The sequence below is a fragment of the Oncorhynchus kisutch genome, linkage group LG30, assembly GCF_002021735.2.
Source record: "Oncorhynchus kisutch isolate 150728-3 linkage group LG30, Okis_V2, whole genome shotgun sequence".
NCBI lineage: Eukaryota > Metazoa > Chordata > Actinopteri > Salmoniformes > Salmonidae > Oncorhynchus > Oncorhynchus kisutch.
Window position 1 is genome coordinate 28987721 of NC_034203.2, and position 8752 is coordinate 28996472.

Below are 8752 nucleotides of genomic sequence, written 5' to 3' on the forward strand. Positions count from 1 at the left end.
CAGAACAGAACATGTTTTCGTTCATTAAAAGACAATGATGGAAAAATATGAATATTTTTTTAGATAAATGTACTTCTCCCTGAGAATTGTATGTTTTGAACAATTTTTTTCTATTTTTCGGTGTATTGTTTACTGACTGCTTGAGAGTGTATATCATTTTGATCACTATGTTTATGATTTGAGAGCAGTGTTTGATTTTGAACACAGGTAAAACTGTTTTGCGAGAGGAGTCAGAGGTTATGTAAATAGTGCTTGAAGATGAGGTTTTGTGTTTAATGTTTTCAGGAGATGGAGTGTTTAAGTAATTGAGAAAAACTGTAACACGTTTCCCATGCTAATGAAGCCCCTTTATTGAGAGAGAGAGAGAGAGAGAGAGAGAGAGAGAGAGAGAGAGAGAGAGAGAGAGAGAGAGAGAGAGAGAGAGAGAGAGAGAGAGAGAGAGAGAGAGAATAAAGTCAGGAGAGGAAAAGAAGAGAGGAGTAAGGTAGGGTAGGGTAGGATAGGATAGGGTAGGGTAGGGTAGGGTAGGGTAGGGTAGGGTAGGGTAGGGTAGGGTAGGGTAGTGTAGTGTAGGGTAGGGTAAGGTAGTGTAGGGTAGGGCGCTAAAAACAAGTTTGAGGGAAAGCTCCTGACAGACCTCAATGATTAGGCTAGGTTACAAAACTAATTTCAACTACCACCTACGTGTGACTGGCGTGTGACTGGCCTCTAGTCCAGCCCTCACGGTCTCTTTATGACCAATCAAATCAAATCAAATTGTCTTAGTCATATAAGCCGAATACAACCTTACAGTCAAATGCTAACTTAAGAGCCCCTAGCCAACAATGCAGTTAAAAAAAATATGCATAAGAATAAGAAATAAAAGTAACAAGTTATTAAGAGCAGCAGTAAAATAACAATAGCGAGGCTATATACAGGCATGTACGGGTACAGCACCACTCTCTCTCTCTTCCTCTCTCTCTCTCTTTACACACACACACACACACACACACACACACACACACACACACACACACACACACACACACACACACACACACACACACACACACACACACACACACACACACACACACACACACACACACACACACACACACACCGGAGAAGTAGTTTTCCTGGTTTCTCAGCCTGGTGTAATGAGAATTGAGGGAGAGCGTTTAAGTTAAGCAGGGTGTGGGAATCAATTGCCCCACTCACCAGACATGCAGGACCAGTGGGTATTGCCTACCAGGATTAGTGTCCATTCTTGTCATGAAGCTGACAAACCCTCCAGCTTATCTCCTTTAAACCAGGTGTTATTAAGAAGCAGGCCAGGAATCTCTCTCTTAATCAAGCCTAGATTAACTGACAACAGTGTCAGAACTGAACTGACTGACAAGTATAACTGTAACCCTGTAAAAGTTATTTCTCTGAAATGGGATACAAGTGGACATCTATATTGAGATTCTTTCAATATTCAGGAATAATTGTGTTATTCATTGTAAAAATCCCACAGTACTTTACCATGTATCAAATCAAATCAAATGTCATTTATCACATGTGCCGAATTCAATGCTTATTTATAAGCCCTTAACCAACAACGCAATTCAAAAAATAGAGTTCAGCAGTCTTATGGCTTGGGGGTAGAAACTGTTAGATACCGCTTGCTATGCGGTAGCAGAGAGAAAAGTCTATGACTTAGGTGACTGGAGTCTTTGACAATTTTTTGTGCCTTCCTCTGACACCACCTTGTAAATAGGTCCTGGATGGAAGGAAGCTTGGCCCCAGTGATGTACTGGGCAGGTTAAATGGTTATGGGAAGGGTTAGCTAACATGTTAAGTAGTTACAGAGTAGCTAAAAAGTAGTAAGTTGCTAATTAGCTAAGTTGTACATGATGAGATTCGAACACACAACCTTTGAGTTCCTAGACATTCTAGTTTTACGCCCACCCATCCACCCCGACCATATACCCTATTTTTGATTCAACCTTAGATAACCTTCTGTCTTATGTAACCATATCTAACGTAACATATCATACTAATTTGAGTGTCCCGGATTTACGTTTACTATGTTAGTCTATGAGAACAGGCTGCTTTGAGAGCGAAAACCTGTTTAAAAAAATAAAATCAGAAACCTGTACATTTCTAACTCAGATGACATCCTAATTTATCTGTTTCAGTAGTAGGCCTACTATTAACCTACTTGTACAGTACAGCTTGGGTTGGCCTGACTGTGAAAGACCAATATGGGATTCATCATTTTAGGTATGTCACTGTTTCTCATAGAATTTTTCACACAGGGCGCCTTTAATAATGCTTGGCCGGGTGGGGCCGTTGGGGATTTTTCTTGCTAAATTAGAGTATAACCACTTCTCCAGGCACCACTACACCACGGCCTTGAGCCTCACAGTAATCTATGCCATTACTCAGGTGAACACAACACAAATGATCTCTATGACATTGGCAACCCTTCAGTAACAGTAACTAACTACACAATGATTTATGAAGCACATCGACATACAGTAGGCCTCTATATCACATGGTTGATGTGGAATGTTCTTCAGCATGATGCTGATCTTTGGTAATTCCTTTTCTCAGTCCTTCTTATCCACTATTTGTGAGCTCGCAGAACTGGCCATTCGGTAAACAGAAACTTGGCAGAAGGTTGGCTGTTCCTGGCACTTGTGTTGATGTTGCTATGATCTTTGTGATGAATGGGGATTTATTGTTTAATTTTGGGGATGAATAGACTTCATCCCTGGATCTGGCGTTAGTTCTCCCCAGGTGTAGGGTATGTTAAGAAAGCTGGATCCTTCCCAAGTCCAGATCCATATCTATTTTTTACTCCTTGATCCATAAATTAACTAAATGAACACAGAAATGATCTCAATGTGTCTGAAAATCATGAAATGGATTGATTATATGTTTAATTTATGGCCATCAAAGTCTCTATTATGTAACCGAATACTGTAGATCAGAAAAGTAGTATCAGAACAAGCATAGACAATCTTTTCCTGACCATGCTTGCCAAAATCCTATTGATTTATGGCTTTGATTACAAATTTGTGCTTACTAATCAAAAGGTTACATCTTCAGCTCTTGCGAAATATTAGCCTAAAGAAATATGCTTTGCACATGCAGTTATTAACTATAAATTAACCTATGTTCTTACTTAGTTCAAATAAACACATAAAAGGATATCCCACAAAGGATAGGCACATACACTGATCTTTAACTTAGTTGAACCAAAAATAGTTTAACCAAAAATAATTAATAATGGTTAGACTGTCTGGGATATATGATGTTTTCACTGTACATACCCAGGCCAGCTGCAGGCTTCTTCTGCAGGTAATCGATATAGTGTTTGTCTCCGTGTAGACAATATACAAAATATACACAATTATTCTTGTCCATATCTCTGTCTTCTTGACAGATTTTCTCAGCGCCAGAACGTTTTTGTATGAGCATAGTGCCAATTTAGTCACTGCTACACAGGATAATGTATTGTAGAAATACAAGAGATTATTTAGTCACTGCTACACAGGATAATGTATTGTAGAAATACAAGAGATTATTTAGTCACTGCTACACAGGATAATGTATTGTAGAAATACAAGAGGTTATTTAGTCACTGCTACACAGGATACTGTATTGTAGAAATACAAGCGATTATTTAGTCACTGCTACACAGGATACTGTATTGTAGAAATACAAGAGATTATTTAGTCACTGCTACACAGGATAATGTATTGTAGAAATACAAGAGATTATTTAGTCACTGCTACACAGGATAATGTATTGTAGAAATACAAGAGGTTATTTAGTCACTGCTACACAGGATACTGTATTGTAGAAATACAAGCGATTATTTAGTCACTGCTACACAGGATACTGTATTGTAGAAATACAAGAGATTATTTAGTCACTGCTACACAGGATAATGTATTGTAGAAATACAAGAGGTTATTTAGTCACTGCTACACAGGATAATGTATTGTAGAAATACAAGAGGTTATTTAGTCACTGCTACACAGGATAATGTATTGTAGAAATGCAAGAGGTTATTTAGTCACTGCTACACAGGACAATGTATTGTAGAAATACAAGAGATTATTTAGTCACTGCTACACAGGATAATGTATTGTAGAAATACAAGAGGTTATATAGTCACTGCTACACAGGATACTGCATTGTAGAAATACAAGAGGTTATTTTGACACTGCTACACAGGATACTGTATTGTAGAAATACAAGAGATTATTTAGTCACTGCTACACAGGATACTGTATTGTAGAAATACAAGAGGTTATTTAGTCACTGCTACACAGGATACTGTATTGTAGAAATACAAGAGATGATTTAGTCACTGCTACACAGGATACTGCATTGTAGAAATACAAGATATTATTTAGTGAAAAATAAGTAATGCACAAACTTTCCCAAGCCAAGTAATTTAGAAGTGTAGGTTACATGCAACTACTGCACAACCCCTACTAACCCCTAAAGGCTAACATTCCAGAAATGAATTGTCATGTCATTGACCAATTGGCAGTACACAAAGGGAACATACTGTAGCAGGCTGACACCTCTGCTCAGCTGATATCAGTTAGCCTGGTGCACAACTACTGCTGGATACTTACCAACAAAGAAAGACAGCTCATAAATGTCAATCAGCTGTTGTTGACTTCACTAGCCTAAAGTACCAGTCAAAAGCTTGGACACTACTCATTCAACGTTTTTTCTTTATTTGTACTATTTTCTACATTGTATAATAATAGTGAAGACATCAAAACTATAAAATAACACATGGAATCATGTAGTAACCATAAAAGTGTTAAACAAATCAAAATATATTTTAGATTTTGGATTTTTGGATTCAGCAAAGTAGCCACCCTTTGCCTTGATGACAGCTTTGCACACTCTTGGCACACTCTTGGCACACTCAAGGAGTTCCCATCTATTCTGAGCATTTGTTGGCTGCTTTTCCTTCACTCTGCGGTCCAACTCATCCCAAACCACCTCAATTGGGTTGAGGTCGGGTGATTGTGGAGGCCAGGTCATCTGATGCAGCACTCCATCACTCTCCATCTTGGTCAAATAGCCCTCACACAGCAGCATGGTGGTGTGTTGGGTCATTGTCCTGTTGAAAAACAAATGATAGTCCCAATAAGAGCAAATTAGATGGGAATGTGTATCGCTGCGGAATGCTGTGGTAGCCATGCTGGTTAAGTGTGTCTTGAATTCTAAATAAATCCCAGACAGTGTCACCAGCAAAGCACCCCCACACCATCACACCTCCTCCTCCATGCTTCACGGTGGGAACCACACATGCAGAGATCAACCGTTCATCTACTCTGCGTCTCACAAAGACATGGCAGTTGGAACCAAAAATCTCAAATTTAGAGTCATCAGACCTAAGGACAGATTTCCACCGGTCTAATGTCCATTGCTTGTGTTTCTTGACCCAAGAAGGTCTCTTCTTCTTATTGGTGTCTTTTGCAGGAATTCGACCATGAAGGCCTAATTCACGCACAGTTGATGATGAGATGTGTTTGTTTATCAGGTGTGAAGGTAAGACCCAGATGCAGACCATGTCGAATAATCAATAGTTTAATATTCCAACAGGGGCAGGCAATAGACAGGTAAAGGCAGGCAGGGGTCAGTAAACCAGAGGTCGGGAAATGGTACCAGGCGGCAGGCAGGCTCAGTGTCAGGGTAAGGCAGAGGTCGGTAATCCAGAGGGGGGAAAAGGTGCAGGTCGGCAGGCAGGCTCAGAGTCAGGGGCAGGCAGAGTGGTTGGCAGGCAGGCTCGGAGTCAGGACAAGCAAGGGTCAAAACCAGGAGGGCGAGAAAAGAGAGACTTGAAAAAGCAGGAGCTGAGGAAATTAGAGACAAAGGGCTGTGAGACATGGGTTTGACTCTGGACACATGAAAGGTGGGATTTATAAGAAGGGTACGGGGCAACAGAAGATGAACAGCAGAGGGGCTAATGATCTTGGAGATGGGGAATGGGCCGATAAACTGGGGGGAGAGTTTGCGGGGTTCTATCTGGAGGGGCAGATCCCAGGTGGACAGCCTTATCTTCTTCCCGAGATGATACCGGGGGAGCTGGGGTCTGATGGCGATCCGCTTGTCATCGATACCTGGAGGTGGTCTTGAGGAGGGGCTGATACCCCAGGGAACACTCAAACAGTGATAGGCTCGTGGCAGAGCAAGGAAGGGTGTTGAGGATGTATTCCACCCACACCAGCTGCTGGCTCCAGGTGGTGGGGTTGGCGGAGCAGGGTGGTCTCGAGGTCCTGTTTGGCTCGCTCCGACTGGCCGTTAGACTGGGATTGGAACCCGGAGGCTGGCCGGCGACCCAATGAGGGTGCAGAACGACTTCCAGAACCGGGCCAAGAACTCAGGACCGCGGTCGGAGACCAAGTCCATTGGCAGACCATGGATCCGGAAGACGTGATGCACCATGAGCTGGGTCGTCTCCTTGGCAGAGGGTAACTTGGGGAGAGGAATGAAGTGGGCGGCTTTGGAAAGCGATCCACCATGGTCAGGATGGCGGTACTGCCATCAAAGGGGGGGGGGGGGGGGGGGCTGTGACAAAGTCTAGGGAGATATGAGACCAAGTGCAATGAGGGATGGACAGAGGTTGGAGGAGGCCAGCCTGAGCTTGACGATGGGTCTTGTTCTGTGCACAGACCGTGAAGCCGCCGACAAAGACGACGACGTCCGGACCCATGCTAGGCCACCAAAAGCGTTGTCGTAGAAAGGCCAGGGTCCGCCGGGAGCCCGGGTGGCAGGCAAGCCTGGAGGAATGGGCCCACTCCCCAGGGTTCGGCTGGGACCGCTGCGCCTCCGAACCTGTTTCCCAATACCCCAGCTGAGTAACGTTGCCAAGCACGAGGTGGGAAGGATGGTCTCGGGCTCCTGGGTGGTAGCCAATAAATCCATTAGCTAGGGAGTCCCCAATGTAGTCATCCATAGCGTTGTTTTCACGTCCCGACCGAGAGTACAGGCGCTCCCAGGGGCGGCGTGGTGCTAGGGAGAATGTCAATCCCTCAGTCATAGGAGCGGTGCGGCAGAAGGGAAGTGGCCCGGGACTTTCTGAACTCCTCCCGGAGATCCTGGTACTCCGCGGGAATTGAGGAGAGATCCGTAACCACCTCCGAGGACCAGGAAGATTTTAGACAATGGCTGTGGCAGAACGGACTCCAGCTCATGATGGCACCCGTAGACCAGTTGATGAGTGGGTTGTATCGCTGGAACCAGGAGAATCCCAAAACCACAGGGATCTGGGGAGGACTTGATGAGCAGGTCTCGCTATGATTCCCTGACACCCGTAGGTTGATGAGAGTGGTGTTATGGGTGACCCGACCTGTAGAGTCCCCGTCCAACGCTCTAACATCCACGGGAATGGAGAGGGGCTGAGTGGGGATGTTCAGCTCGGAAGCCAGTGTGGCATCCAAAAAGCTCTCATTGGCCCCAGAGTCAATGAGAACCCAGAGAGATTTGGACTGGTTTCCCCACAGCAGAATGCCATGACAAGGAGTGCGAGTAAGGGAAGCAGAAAAGTTCCCTATATGGCCCACCAGAGTACTCGCTCCTACCGGTGAGCCTGGTCTTTTACTGGGCAAGAGGACGCAAAATGATCAAAAGTCCCGCAATACAGACAGCTCATTGTGCTGATCCAGTGTTGCCATTTCGCTGGCGGAAGCCCAGCCATGCCTAGTTGCATAGGCTCGGAAACAGTGCCTCGGCCTTCCTCGGTGACTCTTGAGGAAGGTCGGGAAATCTAAGGTGCTCTCGGTCACAGGACCGTTGGGGACTTCCGGAATGACTCGGAGGCGAGGTGGAATCCCTGGACGTGTGAGTGAAATCGAAGTTCCTCTCCATCCGTCGTTCCCAATATCGGCCATCGATGAGGATGGTCAAAGTGATTAGGAAGTCAAAATCTGTGGAACTCCCGAGCCGCAAGCTCGTCCTTAACATTTCCCCCGAGACGCTGTGCAGGAACATATCACAGTGCTTCCGGGTTACACTCACTCTCCGCTGCCAACATACAGAAATCCACCGCATAGTCGGCCACAGTGCGGGCATCTTTCCGGGGGGATTTGAGAACGGGATACCAAAGAACTTCCTCACCTCTCCCACGAACCCCTCCAGGCTCGCGCAAATGGCTGGCTGCTGTTCCCATACGGCGGTAGCCCAGGAGAGAGCCCTTCCAGACATCAGTGTGATGAGGTAGGCTATTTTGGATCGATCCAAGGGGAAGGAGGAGGGCTGAAGCTTGAAAATGAGGGCACACTGAGCTAAAAATGCCTGACAGGTGCTCGCCTCTCCATCTGCTAACCGCAGAGTTGCTGAGGGGCGGTGGGGTTACCACCATGGCAGGCTGCCCCCCAGACGACATGCGGAATTGCTCCAGCAGCATGTCCAATGCCAGGTCATGGTGCTCTGCCAACGTTTGGACCCCCTCTATCAGCCAATGAAGAATTCCTTGTGCCTACCAATTGAGGATCCTTGGGAGGAGATGGTGTTGCACAGCTGGTCCGGGTCTGTTTGGTCAGTCATGGCCAGTTCATACTATCAGGTATGAAGGTAAGACCAAGATGCAGACCACGTAGAATAAACAAACGTTTAATATTCCAACTGGAGCAGGCAATAGACAGGCAGGGGTCAGTAAACGAGGTGGGGCAACGGTACTGGGCGGCAGGCAGGCTCAGTGTCAGGGGCAGGCAGAGTGGTCAGGCAGGCGCATTAAGAAGGAAAGAAA